This window comes from Manis pentadactyla, chromosome 3 (genome assembly GCF_030020395.1).
Source record: "Manis pentadactyla isolate mManPen7 chromosome 3, mManPen7.hap1, whole genome shotgun sequence".
Classification (NCBI taxonomy): Eukaryota; Metazoa; Chordata; class Mammalia; order Pholidota; family Manidae; genus Manis; species Manis pentadactyla.
This window is the reverse complement of record NC_080021.1, coordinates 21,557,944-21,575,063: the sequence shown is the minus strand read 5'-3', so window position 1 is coordinate 21,575,063 and position 17,120 is coordinate 21,557,944. Positions and strand designations below refer to the sequence as shown.

The window sequence follows — 17,120 nt, the reverse complement described above, 5'->3', positions numbered from 1 at the left end:
CCCACTTTATTCTTCCTTCTCAGGATTGCTTTGGCTATTCTGGGTCTTTTGTTGTTCCATATGAATTTTAGAACTATTTGTTCCAGTTTATTGAAGAATGCTGTTGGTATTTTGATAGGGATTGTATTGAATCTGTAATTGCTTTAGGCAGAATGGCCATTTTGACAATATTAATTCTTCCTAGTCAAGAGCATGGGATGAATTTCCATTTATTAGTGTTCTCTTTAATTTCTCTTAAGAATATCTTGTCGTTTTCAGGGTATAGGTCTTTCATTTCCTTAGTTAGGTTTACTCCTAGGTATTTTATTCTTTTTGATGCAGTTGTGAATGGAATTGTTTTCCTGATTTCTCTTTCTGCTAATGCATCATTAGTGTATAGAAATGCAACAGATTTCTGTGCATTCATTTTATATCCTGCAACTTTGCTGAATTCAGATATTAGTTCTAATCATTTTGGAGTAGATTCTTTGGGTTTTTTTATGTACAATATCATGTCATCTGCAAACAGTGACAGATTGATTTCTTCCTTACCAGTCTGGATGCCTTGTATTTCTCTGTTTTGTCTGATTGCCATGGCTGGGACCTCCTGTACTATGTTGAATAAAAGCGGGGAGAGTGGTCATTCTTGTCTTGTTCCTGATCTTAGGGGAAAAGCTTTCAGCTTCTCGCTGTTCAGTATGATATTAGTTGTGGGTTTGTCATATATGTCCTTTATTATGTTGAGGTATTTGCCCTCTATACCCATTTTGTTGAGAGTTTTTATCATGAATGGATGTTGAGTTTTGTCGAATGCTTTTTCAGCATCTATGGAGATGATCATGTGGTTTTTTTCCTTCTTTTTGTTGATGTGGTAGATGATGTTGATGGATTTTCGAATGTTGTACCATCCTTGCATCCCTGGGATAAATCCCACTCATTCACGGTGTATAATCCTTCTGATGTATTTTTGAATTCGGTTTGCTAATATTTTGTTGAGTATTTTTGAGTCTATGTTCATCAGGGATATTGGTCTGTAGTTTTCCTTTCCTGTGGTGTCTTTGCCTGGTTTTGGTATTAGAGTGCTGCTGGCTTCATAGAATGAGTTTGGAAGTATTCCCTCTCCTTCTGTTTTTTGGAAAACTTTAAGGAGAATGGGTATTATGTCTTCTCTAAATGTCTGATAAAATTCAGTGCTTTTGTTCTTGGGTAGTTTTTTGATGACTGACTCAATTTCATTGCTGGTAATTGGTCTGTTTAGATTTTCTGTTTCTTTCTTGGTCAGTCTTGGAAGGTTGTATTTTTTTAGGAAGTTGTCCATTTCTTCTAGGTTATCCAGTTTGTTAGCATATAGAATTTCATAGTATTCTCTAATAATTCTTTGTATTTCTGTGGTGTCTGTCATGGTTTTTCCTTTCTCATTTCTTCTTCTGTTTATGTGTGTAGATTCTCTTTTTCTTTTAGTAAGTCTGGCTGGTGGTTTATCTATTTTGTTTCTTTTCTCGAAGAACCAGCTCTTGGTTTCATTAATTTTTTCTATTGTTTTGTTCTTCTCCATTTTATTTATTTCTTTTCTGATCTTTATTATGTACCCCCTTCTGCTACGTTTGGGCCTCATTTGTTCTTCTTTGTCCAATTTCAATAATTGTGACTTTAGACTATTCATTTGGGATTGTTCTTCCTTCTTTAGATAGGCCTGGATTGCTATATACTTTCCTCCTACAACTGACTTTGCTGTGTCCTACAGAAGTTGGGGCATTGGCCTGTTGTTGTCATTTGTCTCCATATATTGCTTGATCTCTGTTTTAGTTTGGTCATTGATCCATTGATTATTTAGGAGCATGTTGTTAAGCCTCCATGTGTTTGTGGGCCTTTTTGTTTTCTTTGTACAATTTATTTCTGGTTTTATATGTTTGTGATCTGTGAAGTTGGTTGGTAGAATTTCAGTCTTTTGGAATTTACTGAGGCTCTTTTTGTGGCCTAGTATATGGACTATTCTGGAGAATATTCCATGGGCACTTGAGAAAATGTGTTTCCTGCTGCTTTTGGGTGAAGAGTTCTGTAGATATCTATTAGATCCATCTGTTCTAGTGTGTTGTTCAGTGCCTCTGTATCCTTACTTATTTTCTGTCTGGATGATCTGCCCTTTGGAGTGAGTGGTGTGTTGAAGTCTCCTAGAATGAATGCATTGCATTCTATTTCCTCCTTTAATTCTGTTAGTATTTGTTTCACATATGTAGGTGCTCCTGTGTTGGATGCATATATATTTATAATGGTTATATCCTCTTGTTGGACTGCCCCCTTTATCATTATGTAATGTCCTTCTTTGTCTCTTGTTACTTTCTTTGTTTTGAAGTCTATTTTGTCTGATACTATTACTGCAACACCTGCTTTTTTCTCCCTATTGTTTGCATGAAATATCTTTTTCCATCCCTTCACTTTTAGTCTGTATATGTCTTTGGGTTTGAGGTGAGTGTCTTGTAGGCAGCATATAGATGGATCTTGCTTTAATATCCATTGTATTTCTCTGTATCTCTTGATAGGTGCATTCAGTTCATTTACATTTAGGATGATGTTGATAGATATGTACTTATTGCCATTGCAGGATTTGGATTCGTGGTTACCAAAGGTTCAAGGGTAGCACCTTTACTATCTATCCGTCTAAGTTAACTCACTTATTAAGCTATTATAAACACAGTCTGATGATTCTTTATTTCTCTCCCTTCTTTTTTTCCTCCTCCTCTCTTTATATTTGAGGTGTTTTATTCTGTACTCTTGTGTGTCTCTTGACTGATTTTGTGGATAGGTGACTTCATTTTGCATTTAGTTAGTATTTGGTTGGTCTGCTTTTCATGCTGTGGTTTTATTTTCTCTGGTGACATCTATTTAGCCTTCGGAGCCCTTCCATTTAGAGCAGTCCCTTTAAAATACACTGTATAGGTGGTTTGTGGGAGGTAAATTCCCTCAATGTTTGCTTATTTAGAAATTGTTTAATCCCTCCTTCAAATGTAAATGATAATCTTGCTGGAAACAGTATTCTTGGATCAAAGCCCTTCTGTTTCATTGCATTAAATATATCATGCCACTCCCTTCTGGCCTGTAAGGTTTCTGCTGAGAAGTCTGATGATAGCCTGTTAGGTTTTCCTTTGTAAGTCATCTTTTTCCTCTTGTTCGCTGCTTTTAACACTCCATCCTTGTTTTTGATCTTTGCTATTTTAATTATTATATGTCTTGATGTTGTCCTCCTTGGGTCCCTTTTTTTAGGAGATCTCTGTAATTCCATGGTCTGAAAAAATATTTCCTTCTCCAGATTGGGGAAGTTTTCATCAATTATTTCTTCAAAGAGACTTTGTATCCATTTCTCTCACTCTTGTTGTTCTGGTACCCCTATAATGCAAATATTATTCTGTTTGGATCGGTCACACTGTTCTCTTAATATTCTTTCATTCCTAGAGATCCTTTTATTTCTCTTTTCCTCAGCTTCTCTGTATTCCTGTTCTCTGATTTCTATTCCATTAACAGTCTCTTGCACCTCATCCAGTCTGCTCTTAAATCCTTCCATTGTTTGTTTCATTTGTCATCTCCCTCCAGAATTCGTCTCTTAGCTCTTGCACATTTCTATGTAGATCCATCAGCATGCTTATGACTTTTGTTTTGAATTCTTTTTCAGGAAGCTTGGTGATTTTGGTTTCACCAGGCCCTGTTTCTGGTGTTTGATGGATTTTGCACTTAACAAGGTTCTTCTGCATTTTCATGGTGATACAAGTGATTGCTGGTGAGTGACGCATACATCAGCTGGGAGAACAAAGTCCCTTCCTGCTCGTTGGTTACCTTGCCCATCTCTGCTGCCTCTGCCAGTCAGTCTCACACAGTGAGCAGCCTCTGGGTTAATCCCCTGAGCTGCTGTGGGTGGGGTGGCTATTGGGATGCCTAAGGGCATTGGTCAGGCTTGCAGGCAAGCGGAGTGTCTTTTCACATGAGAACGGTGCCCCTTTGTGCTTTCTGAACTCTGCACCCATCTCCACTGCATTTGCTTGGCAACCGCACCCAGGAAGCAGCCTCTGGGTTAATTCCCTGAGCTACCATTGGCAGGGAGGCCCGCAGGATGGCCAGGGCACTGGCAGTAGTTGCAGGCGAGCAGCATGTGTTTGCTGTGAGAACAGAGCCCCTATGTGCCTTCCGGACTCTGCGCTGGCTTCTTCTGCCTGTGTCAGGCAACTGGGTGCCAGGGGCAGCCTCTGAGTGAATCCCCTAAGCTGCCATGGGCAGGTCGGCTCTCGGGATGGCTTAGGGCACTGGTGGGGGTTGCAAGCGAGCAGTGCGTGTTTGCCTTGAGAATAATGTCCCTTTGTGCCTTCCAGATTCTGCATCAGTCTCCCCTGTCTGTGCTGGGCAGCTGCGCAGGCGGACAGTCTCTGGGTCTGGCCCGGTTAGCTTCGTGCTGGGAGAAGACTCTGTGTAGTTGCTGTGGGTGGGGCTACTCCTCAGCTCCTCCACAGCAATTGCCAGGCAGCCAGTTTGCTGGTGGGGGGCAATGAATGGCAGGCTACTTATTGCAGTGAGGGTCTTCAGAGCTGCGTTGCCACCCAGGGGGTTAGGGAGCCTGAATTCCTTAAATTTTCCAGCCTGATAGGCCGAGTGTGCCCAGACGATTGTGTTCACCTGTTGAACCCTTGTCCCTTTAAGACTTTGAAAGAACCGCTTTTCTTTTGTCCCAGGGCAACCGGCTGTGGGGACCTGTTTGCAGTCTTAGTCTCAGATCATGATTTTCTCTTCCTCTAATATCCCGTACACCATGCAATGTGTGTCTGTGCTCCCAGTACAGATTAATAAGGCTGGATATTTAGCAGTCCTGTGCTTCCACTCCTTCCCCACTCTTTCTTTTCCTCCTGCCAGTGAGCTGAACTTGGGGGAGTGCTCAGGTCCTACAGGTTCATGGCTTTGTACCTTACCCTTTTCTGTGAGATGCTGTGTTCTTGCCGATGTAGATGTAGCTTAGCTGTTGTACTGTAATCTTCCAGTCTCTCTTTTAGGAATAGTTGTATTTGCTTTATTTTCAAAATATGTATGGTTTTGGGAGAGATTTCTGCCACCCTACTCATGCTGCCATGTTGAGAATTCTCCATATATTTTTTCTTGAAAGTAAAATTGTTGGAGTTTTTATATTCTTAGTACCTCCTCTTCTTTTTTATTAACGTATTTTTGATATATGCTCTTACGAAGGTTTCCCATGGAAAACAATGTGTTTACTACATTCACCCATATTATTAAGTCCTCCCCATACCCCACTGCAGTCACTGTCCATCAGTGTAGTAAGATGCCACAGAGTCACTGCTTGTCTTCTCTGCTACACTGTCTTCCCCATGATCGCCCCCACACCATGTGTACTAATCATAATACCCCTCAATCCCTTTCTTCCTCCCTCTCCTCCATTCCCCCACCCCTCCCCTTTGGTAACCGCTAGTACTTTCTTGGGGTCTGTGAGTTTCTGCTGATTTGTTCCTTCAGTTTTGCTTTGTTGTTATACTCCACAAATGAGGAAAATCATTTGGCCCTTGTCTTTCTCTATCTGGCTTATTTCACTGAGCATAATATCTTCCAGCTCCATCCATCTTGTTGCAAATGGTAGGATTTGTTTTCTTCTTATGGCTGAATGATATTCCATTGTGTATATGTACCACATCTTCTTTATCCATTCATCTGCTGATGGACACTTAGGTTGCTTCCATTTCTTGGCTATTGTGTACCTCTTCTAATGTTTTACTAACTAGCTGAGTCCTAGAGTCAGAGTGATCTTGGATTGAACTCTTAGTTCTGCCAAACTCCATTCATATGACTTTGGGTAAGGTGCTCTTACAGAGTCTCAGTTTCTTCCTCTGTAAAATAGGAATATTTATGTTTTCTGTCCAATAGCATTGCGTGGGGGAAAATCAAGTAAGGATATAGAATATCTAGTAGAATTTTTGGTACATAATAAACCTCATACATTGTACCTATCGACATGGTTAACATAAAAGGTTCTCACGTAACCTTATTTGTTAATCATTCCCAGAAGGTAGGCAGAGGTATTGTTACTGCCACTTTTAATGTTTTTAAATGAAGAAAAATAAAATGGAAATAAAGAGACTTGCCACGTATTATATCCCATTTTGGTAGCAGACCTGAGACTCCAACTTCTTGCTTTGAACTCCAGACCATCTCACTATAATACTGATCCAACTTGCCCATGAACACCAAAGCCTCAATTCAGGTGAATTTCAAAACCTTCATTAACAAGGAAGAGATACTGAGTATGGTATTTCACTAACAGATATGAAAGTGTTTGGAGTTTTAACTACTGCCATGTAGTGTGGCCATCTAAATACCACTTTTACTTATATCTTTTCTTATGATGAAGAGCTTCAGGAATTTTAGACAGTTTCCATTTTCAAGACCTCTGAGTCTGTGGCAAAAGGGTTAATTTCAAGAAATTAGCCTTTAGTACCAATGCATTATTGGAAAGTGGAAAATAAGACAAAACCAGAAGATTCTTTCCTTTTTCTTTTCATCAAGTTTGTCCCATAGAGTGAGTCACAGCCAACACTCTTATCCTCTAGGGCTCTAAGTCACCAACCTACAAAAAGGTATCTGTTCTTTGTCTATATCCTCATGCAAAATAAATTTGTGGAGTGTTATTAACAAACTTTAAACTTGTCAGAATCATCTTTTTGGATATTTGATGCTTTCACCATTCCTAGTTTTATAATAAATTTTATAATTTTAGTCCTTAGATCATGTGAAATGGCTAAGAATGATTATGTTTTCTCATGGTGAAAGTAGGGCTCTGCTACTAATGGGGGTACTGGGTAGGGATTCTAAATAAAAGCAGAAAGAGAGAAATAGGGAAGGCTGTCCATGTTGGTATTAAAAATAGTTCAAATGTAACCATATGTTCTTCCATATTTTTACTAAGATAAGTGGTACGATTCCTTCCTTTCCTCTGTGTGTGAACTGCAAGCAAACCTTCTTTGGCATAGTCCCCTGTCAGTCCCTCCTTTCTGTGATACTGTGATTTATAACAAGAAATACATATTTGGTCTTTGTTCCCATTTCTGGCACAGAGCTCCTAAAACCCTTAGGATTTCCTAAATGATAAAAGTGATAAAAGTGTCTTGATATTCATAACAAGCACCTTTCAAGCACACCTGAGTTTATGTTAATGAGGTGACTTTTGGAAAGCACTTAAGCTTGGGGGTTGGTTGCTAGGGGAATTAACCACGTGATTAGAGCGTAGGAACTTTCAGTCTTATGTGCTCCCACTCTGCTCCCCCTCACCCCAGAACTCCAGGGTAGAGGGAAGGGCTGTAGGTTGAATGAATTGCCAATGGCCAATGATTTTATCAATTATGCCCACATAATGAAACCTCCACAAAAAAACCCAAAAACAGCATTGGGAGAACTTTGGGTTGGTGAACACGTGGAGCTCAGGGGAGTGGTGTCCTCTCAGACAAAGCATGGATGCTCCAAGCACTACCTCCACTGTTTGCCCTGTACCTTGCCCTTTTCATTGTATCCTTTATAATACTCTTTATAATAAACTGGCAAACATGAGTAAATGTTTTTCTGAGTTCTGTGAGCTGCTTTAACAAATGAATTCAACCCAAGGAGGAGGCCATGTGTAACCTCGGATTTGTAACCACTGGTCAGAAGCATGGGTGACACCTATATTCATGACTGGCATCTGAGGTGGGGAGTCTTGTGGTACTGAGCTTTGCATTGTGAGAACTGACACCAATGCCAGGTAGTTTGTAGCAGAATTCAATTACTTGCTTGATGGTGTTGGAAAAAACATACATATAAGATTTTCACATAGGGGCTTTGAAGTTAAGGGTAGAATAATATAGGTTTAAGATTAAGAGGAAATAGATACAGAGTCTTGGCCATAGCAACACTCAATAATTGCTGGAAAAGTATATGGATCAGATTTAAAGAAACTGCTCTGAAATACTGGTAAACGCACAAATCTTGATATTTCAGTAGCCATTGAATTATCCTAAATCCACGTGTGAATTTTGAATGTCTTTGTTTAGTGCATGTAGAAGATTATACTATTGTTCCACATACATATTGTACCTCTCTGGGAGGTTTTATATCCCCACCAATTTCTACCTCATTGATGTTGAACTTGGCCATGAAGTTTGTCTGGCCAAGCTATATTCCTTGTGTGAGTGGAAGTGATGTGAAACTCCTGGCAGAACATCTCAGAACCATTCATAGTTAGCATTCATTCAACTTAGACCATGGGGTAAACAGAGCTGCTACCAAAGCATCACCAAAATGTAAGGCAAGCAAGAAATAAAATTTTGCCTTGATAAAGACTGTCATTTTGGAGCAGTTTGTTATTTCAGCAAAACCTAGTGAATGCTGACTAATACACTGAAAGTAAGAATGAAATAAAAACTTGGAATGTTTCCATTTTTTTCCTGGACAGTTTTTTAAATAAGACCTGTGCTTTCACATCATCTCCCATCCAGACTGTTGCATAAATGATGAGACCAGTTTAAATTTATGGCCCTCTGAGACTGGGCAGTCACTGAGCTTATTTCATGAACAAATGATTGGCCGTTCGTCTTATTTTCCCTTCAGTGTGGATCCACACATGGTGCAGTAGAGTGATGAGAGCCATATTACTCAGGATATTAAGCCTTATTAATTGGGCTGTGATCTTGATTTTGATGGGGCTTAGAACTTAACGATTCGCAAATAACATAACCTCACTTAGCCTCAAGTTCATCCTCTGTAAGATAAGTATAATTATACATTTCCTACCTCAGCTCTTGGCAGAGGCTGTTCCTGTTGCTTGGCATGCTCTTATTTCAGTGCACCCCTGGCTGGCTTCTCACGCTCAGGCATCACCTTGAGGTCCCATCCTTGTCTGATTCTGACCACCTTATTTAACCTAGCTCCCCATGCCTCTTCTGGCTTTGATAGCCCTGTTTGGCTTCTTTACAGCACATATTTCATTTGTAAGTATTTTTTGTTTCCTTAGTTTGTCTGTTTTTCCAAGGTTTCATGCTCCTTGAGAATAGATGTGAATTTTATATTGTATATTACTGTAATCGATGCTCAGACCAGAGTGCATGGCGTAGAGCAGGCACTCAAATATTTTGAGTGCATAATTAATAACTCATAGTTATATCGTGCTTAACACATGTAGATACTGGTCTAAGCATCTTATGTACATTACCACTTTTATTCTCAAAGCACCCCTATGAGGCAGCAACTGTTATTATCCTCATTTTAGAGATGGAAATAGAAGCCCAGAGATGTTATGTAACTTTCCTGAGATCACACAGCAGGGCAGTGGCAGAGTCAGGAATTAAATCCAGTAAGTTAGGTTTTGGAGCATGTGTGTGCCCATTGAATATATACTCCTTGTTTCATAGGGCATTGTGAATTAACATTAAAGAAAATAAGTATGTGAGAGTGGTTTGCATAAAGGCTAACGCAAGTATCATAAAATACAGTTATTTGTAGTCAACTTATTTTTAGCTCCTTTACTGTACCCCAGCTAAAAGCAGAAGATTCTATCTAGAGCTCTTCTTTCAACAATTTGTTTTTAAACTTTCTGAATCAAAAATAAAAAAGCCATGGTTTACTTTGAATGAAGTAGGAATTGTATTGATGCCAACACAGGAAGTAGTTTCTGGTAGCCCTGTTCAACATTTAAAAAAAAACGAATGCTAGATATGACCCAGGATCAATTCATCTAAAATGTTTCTTTGTACATTAAGTGTGTTGGGTTCTAGAAATTCAGAGCTGAGGAAGTGATAGGGTCTAATGTTAAGGAGTTCACAGTTGAAAACAAAATATTCAAGAATAATACTCTTCTTATTCAAAGTGTGGTCCATGACCAGTATTATCATCATGACCTGGGAACTTACAGGAAATGCATATTTAGGTCTCACCATCCCAGGCCAAGTTAATCAGAGTCTGAATTTTACAAGATTCCTAAGCACTGTTTATGAACATTAGACTTTGACCAGCTCTGAGTTTTAACTGATCTGAGAAGTGGAGTATTAGGACATATATGTAAATTATTACAGAAGCACAGAGATTGGAAAACCAACCCAGGGTTGTGGGTTGTGGGTGTGGGTTTGTCCAGAGAAGGCTTCCCAGAGGAGCTACAGTGTGGCTGAGCTTGAAGGATGAAGAGTGATTATCCAGGGAGACTGAAGAGAGAAGTGCATCCTCAAACGAACTGCAGAGCTAGGCGGCTTGGCAGCGGGTGTTCATGGAGTCGTCAGGACTTATGAATAGTTCAATACATTTGGAGGTCAGGGAGGATGTCTGGTAGGAGCTGAAGAGGAAACAAACAAGGGGCAACTTGTGAGAGTCCCTGAGTTCCATGCTAGGCAAGCCATGTTTAAATTGTGTGTGGGTGGAGAATAAGATCAGATACTGATTTTAGAAAGATCACTGGTTGCCATGTGGTAGATGGATTGGATAGAGGCATACAGAAAGAGAGGATGTTTGTGAAATTTTCACATGACCTAAAGCTGGGTGGAGTAGTTGGAATAATAGATGACAGAAGCAAATTTCATAATGATTTCACCAGATTTTGAGATTGAATCCAATAGGATGAAATTCAACTGGAAAAAATCATAAAGTTCAGCATTTGAGTTAAAAAAAATCAGTTGAGAGAGTGCAAGAGGGAGGCAAAATGGTTTTGCCATAGTTTGTAAAAACTTCTCTAGAACTTTTGGAGGTTGATGTGGTCGTGATTCAGTTGACCACAAGTTAAACCAGCACCAGCAGTGTTACCAAGATCTGAGCCTTTGGCTTTATGGCTAGAAACAAAATGTCTGGCCTTTGGAAAGTAACTGTTTCTCTTGCTTGACAACCTTCCCTCATTTGTGCCTTCTCCCACCCTCTATTCTACCACTTTCTCTAAAGGCAGATCTATTATTCTCTGATGGTTAAGGAGCCAGCATAAGTTTACACTTGGACTGGGTGTCAGGAAAATGGAAGTTTTCCTCATAAAGACTTTTTATATATCAATGTTCTTCTATACAGGCTTGTCAAAATGCATCCTAATTACATGCTGTCTATTGTCTGCCACCATTGGAGGGAGAACAGAGAACCTCTTAAGAAATATATTCAATTCTTTCTTACATATCTAGTTCCCAGCATAGTGCCTGACACAGTCCACACTTTTACGACCAATGAGGGAATCAATGAATGGATGAATAATTGGAATGAGTGAACAAGGCTAGTTAAACAGAACATTCATATGAAAGAGTTGAAGAGAAACCTGTAGATATATATTCCACGTAAGGGTATGGAGAGCCATTGTAACATGTCTTAAAGAGAAAGTGTACAACCTGTTATTGTCTTTTCTGAGAAGTGAATGGTTCATTAGCAACCCTTTAGTTCTTTCTATAATCTCAAATCGTATGTGTACACCCAGGACAATTTCCTTACTGAGCTCCCTTGCAGCCTTGGCTGCCTTTCTCTGGAGCCTCCCTCCCCTGGGATATGGGAGGGACTTGTGTCCCTCCCTGGGGATTGTTCCCTCAGAGAGGTCACTAGAGCAATGCCTCCAGAGTCCATTCACCTGGTGTGGTTACAGCTAGGCATCAGATGTCACAACTCCAGGATGGATAAACATGCGGTCGGTCTCTGTTCAGGTTAGAAAGCTGTGAGTGCCCAGTCTGGCAGCCAGAATAAGGGACTGTAAACCAAAAATACATGATAAAGGCTCTGGTTAAGGGATGAGCCCTGCGGTCCATCCTGAGAGTCAGTGGCATTGCTGTCTGAGAGGCCTTCTCTGCACAGCTTTGTATGGAAGATAAAAGAGGCCTGGAACTGTCTGCTCTCCTGTGAGGGGCAGCCATTGCTGTATTCTACCATCTTGTCTGAAAAGTGCTTTAATACCAATCAGTCTAATTTCTTATGTTTACTTGATGACATAAAATGAAAGTAGGGAAACTAAATATATTTTATGTGACATTTTAAAAGCCATTCAAGCAAAATCATAGCCAAGCAAGAGATAATCTCCCAGTGGACATGCAGTGAATTCCTGTTGGTACCAAGAACTGGTATAAAATTCCTTAATATTTAAATTGATACCTTTTCTTTATGAGTGTTTTGACATTAGAGTGTCCCTGCCTTTTTTGCATAGAGGATTAAGAGTGAGGCATTTCTTGGCTTTTTAAATAAGCCAAGCCGTAGACACCAGTACCCCCAGGAAGATGGGTTTACTTTGTCCTAAGAGAGGCTAGAAAAATCTAGAACTACATTTTGGGAGGATGAATAGACATAGCCACAAAATATATTCTCTACCCTTTGACATTGGAGATATCAGGGAGTTTGTTTTTCTTTTTATTTTTCCACTTGGCCTTCATTTCATTATTTTTTACAGCATGTTTTTGCTCATTAGATTAGTAAATATAACTGGTCTCAGTTACCGTATTTGCTGTTGGCAGTAGTAGCAACAATTCCCTGTATTGGGTAGTTACTCTGTGTAAGCAATGTGCTGTGAGACTTAAAACAATCTCACATGACCTTACAAAAATCGTACACTTAGAATCTGACCTATTCATGATCAGACTTACATCATCACAGTACCTCAGTGTGAATCTTTTCTACCATCATGTCCACTAGTAGCACAGCAACAGGAGTTTGAAATAATGGGTTTTGCTTGCATCTAAGTAGGATAACATATTGGTTCTGAGTCATCTCTATTTTCTTTACAGGGACTATGTCAGACAACTGCCTGCTGGCAGTCAGCCTCAGAGCAACTTTGCTTTACTCCCCTTTGTTCTTCCTGGGATGGAAGCCTGAAAACTACATTTCCTAGATTCTCTTGCCAGTGAGGTATCAATAGTCACAGTTTGCCTGAGACTGCAGGTTTCCAGGGATGCCAGAACCTGAGAAGTATTTGTCATGTGGGGATGAGTTGGTCTCTTTATCTGACAACTGTATTGCCATGTGGTATAAGCTGTTGCATGGCATTAGAAGGCCTGAGGAAGATTGATGCTATTTCTACTACTGGTATTGGCATTGACACGTGTACGGACTCGGGGTCTTCTGAGCTGCAGCAGTGTCATGAGTGTTATTTGGCGGGCCAGCTCCTGCCATCTGTAGTGAAAGCAGAGGCTCCCTGCAGTTACAGACATCTGGGTATCATTCACTTTCTTCTTGTATTTCTCAGCCCTTCTAATATTTTATAAATGAACCCCTGTATTAAATTCCTCTCTGCCCAAAATAACTCAGCCGTTTCTGTTTCCCTGATTGAATACTGACTAATAGACAGCCCCAGTGAAAGACTTCTCCTGGATGAAGGGGAAGACAAGTATAAGGAGGGAAGGGAAATGCTAATCAGAGAAACTGTAGCCCAATAAAATGGATTTCTCCAAGATGGCAGAAAGTCAGGAAATAGGAATGATGTAACTTGGAGAAGACATGGAGAACTAGGTTCCAGCACTGTAGCAGCAATCTATTCCAGTCTTCTTAGGTCTCTAACATAAGCTTTGGGTGTCCTGAGATTGACCACTAATCTAAAGGGTCTTAGACTGATTATTGGGGCCCTCTCACAATTAGAGGTGTGAGAGTAAAAAAGGAATATTAGGTTGATTCCACATCTCTGCTTCTTCCACAGTTTAGATATCATTTACTCTGACAGGTCAGTGGCCTTCTGAATTGCTCCCTGGAAATAGCCTTAACACAGATTCATCATATGCAACAATGTTTTGACAACATGCCTGTCTCCAATACTGGACTGTCTGTTCCTTAAGAATGCGGTGTTACATCTTCACGGCCAAATAGTGCCTGCCTGGCCTTCACACCAATGGTATGCTGTTCAGTGGTTTCCCATTTCATTCAGAGTAAAATCCCAAATTCTTACCAAAGGGCCCACATGACGTGAAGTCTGACCACTGCTCTAAACTCATCTACTATTTTTACCTTTAATCACTTGGCTTCAGCCACACGGGTCTCATTGGTATTCCTCAACCACGCCAACCTTGCTTTTACTGTGTGGTCTGTGCACTTGTTTTGTGGTCTGTGCACTTGTTATCTTTTTATCTGCCTGAACTACTTTTAAACCAGATGTTGACATTGCTTTTTTCTTACTTCCTTCTGTACAAATGACATCTTTGTAATGGGTCTTCCCTGACCACCCAGTATAAAAACTAATTAACTAACCAACTTAACCACAATAACACTTGCCCTGCTAACTCTCCTGGGGCTGTTTCATTTTTTTTTCTCCCTACCACTTTTCAGCATTCAACAGAATAGACATTAGTTACTATTGTTTCTTCCTTTTAGTAGCATATGTTCTGCCTCTGAAAACAGGTAGGAGATAATTATATAGGTTGGCACTTGGGGGTTAAAGGCAGCTAATTTCCAACACTGAATCTTGTTACAGATAAAAGCAATTATAACTAACCACTTCTAAGTCATTTAACCCTCAAATACAGATTCCTGGAAAGGGCAGTTTAAACTTAAATTCTAAAGAAATCGTAAGTACTCTTGATTAAATGCAACTTTCCTTGACACACTAATACTCCTGGCCCCTTAGGTTTTACAGAGATGAGGTGGTATATCCATGCATTCATACATGCATTCTTTCATTCATTCCACAGGAATCTAGTGAGTGCATAGTGTGCTGTGGGCACTATACATGCTGAACAAGAATAGATGCAATTCCTTCCCATAAGTCTAGTAGGAGAGACTACTGATCAAATCATCATACAGATAAACAAGAAATTGATGTTCTAAGAAGTACACTGATGGTGAAATAGGCCATGACACCGAAGTAGGAAAGGTGTCCCTAAGAGAGTGACATTCCAAGAGATGAATAAGAGATAACTAGATTGAAACAAATCTGACAGCCACTCTCTAAGACAGCAAACACTGGCAGAAAACCAACTCATGTGGAATGATCATAAGTTTAATGGTTTAGATATATGGGGCAGGTTCTGAGCTATATTAGTTAGGGTGAAAATTAGTGCTCAAATGTTTTAAAAAGCATAATGTGTTAACAAAGAACATCATGCTTTGAAAGAGAAAATACTAGAACAAGACAAATATAAGATTTAGACTATGATGGTTGGAAAAAAATCCAGTTAGAGGGTTGTAATTTAAATCAATGAAATTTGCAAGAATATGGAGCAACAAAATAGACAAGGGATATATGAGAAAATATCAGAATGAATTAGTCTATATACCATAAATATAGTGTAAAGAAAATGGAAGTGAGACACTTATTAAAAAAAACTCTGGAAGACTTTCCCAGAGTTAATATATTATGATACTCTTCTTCAAATGCCTAACATCTACTTCAGGACTATTAGGAGGGAACTCTTCTCAATTTTTGATATTTCTTTCTAGGCTAAGAAAAATCCTTAATGTTACTTATTTATGTCTTCTTCGTATCTCTTCCTCTGCTCCGGAGGACATGGAGTGATTTACATCATCTATAACTTTGTAATGATAAAAGTCGCCAATAAGGTAGACTTGGGCTCTAGGATGCTAATGGAATAGGCTGTCCCAGGGAAGTTCTGCTGAGTAGGTCCTTCTGATTTTGGCTACAGAATTAAGAAGCTGTTTGACTCTGAAATTTGTTTGACTCTGACATTGAGTACATACTACAATGACTCCATAGTAGTGCGGCTTCAACATAGACTTAAAAAAATTTCTGTGTCCTGAGAATCTGTATAAGAAGGTATGCTATTAATGAGCTTTCTATGAGACTGCCACTGTGCCGAACAAAATAAATTGAAAAAAGGTTCACATACCTAGGCATATTCTCATTATTTATCAGAATTCCAAAAGTTAAGAGAAGCTCCTAAAATTTTCCAGACTCAAACAAATCACTACTTCCACAGAACATTAATCAGACTAATATGGTTCTCATCAACAATACTGGATACAGAAATTAATGGAGCAATTTATTCAAATTTATGAGAAAAAATATTTCAGTGTTGGCACTCTATGCCTATAAACTTTTTATCAAATTGAAGAGTATAATAAAGGCATTCATGATTCATATAGCTTACTTCTCATGCATCCTGTCTTAGGAGGTTACTTCACAAACATGAGAGAGAAAAAAATATGATGGATGTCTGAAATAAAACTATGAAAAAGGGAGATAGGTTATTTTCAGTTGAGGGCCTCAGAGAAAGTATCATGGACAAGGCAGGAACACTGGGCTATACCTGAAAGATATGCAGACAGAGGTTTGGATTGTGGCCAGACATTCTGAGTATGGAGAACAGTGTGGCAAAGATGACACATGCTACTAGAAGGGAGCGGGGAATGAAATGTTGAAAACGTAGGCCTCACTCACAGATGAACTTAAGTAACAGGTAAAGTCAGTGCTATTAAAAAGTTTGACACAATCAGACATTGATGTGAGGAAAATAAATTCGCCATGATGTGGAAGAAAATTTCTGTAGGAAAACTAGTAGTTGGGCAAAGAAATTACTGGGTATGCTATTGCTCTAGCGAGGTCAATGTATAGATCAGTCAAACAGAAAGGATATCCAGAAATATTTAATTATTTATGTAGGAAAGTACAAATATTTAACTTTGTTGAGAGAGAGAAAATAGAAATTACCTTGAAAATCATTGAAAGCAGTCACTCTAGAAAAGTAGGTGAGGGTCTTATAGTTCTTTGGGTCATCAGCCCTATTAAATTATAAATCATCTTTGAAGTACTGAGAATGGCATCATCAGAATGATGGATGGGAGCATAACTAGGGTCATTGAGAGTAATACCAGTCAGTGGTATGTGTTAGGTGATATTTCTCCTGTGTGTGTGTGTGTGTGTGTGTGTGTGTGTGAGGGGGGCAGATGGAAGGTGGTGGGGTGGTGGGAGAGAGAGAGACTATATAAAAGAAAAAATGGCCAGATACCAGAATCATGGGGGGAGGGCTAAGGGCAGGTAAGGGTAGACAGTTGGGGTATATTAGTTTGTACTTAAGTAAGCTGTTCTAACAAAAAGTCTGCAAAATATGGTTGCCTGGATGCCAGGAGGCATCTGGGTCAGGTAAGCATCTCTGCTCCCTGAGATCATCCAAGAGCCCAGATTTCCTCACCCATGCTGCTATACTATCTCCTGTGGTACCGTCCTCATCTGCATGGTTGAAGCTGGCTCA

General features: G+C 39.6%; 1 long non-coding RNA gene across 1 annotated transcript; it reads right to left on the bottom strand.

Annotated features, from left to right (window-relative positions):
• Positions 1–9,686: 9,686 nt before the first annotated feature.
• On the bottom strand, positions 9,687–16,705 carry LOC130682837 (uncharacterized). Its single transcript, XR_008996205.1, has 2 exons — positions 16,580–16,705; positions 9,687–10,315 (listed from the first exon to the last, which is right to left on the bottom strand). It is a non-coding gene; the product is annotated as an uncharacterized LOC130682837 (long non-coding RNA).
• Between the last annotated feature and the right edge of the window lie 415 nt (positions 16,706–17,120).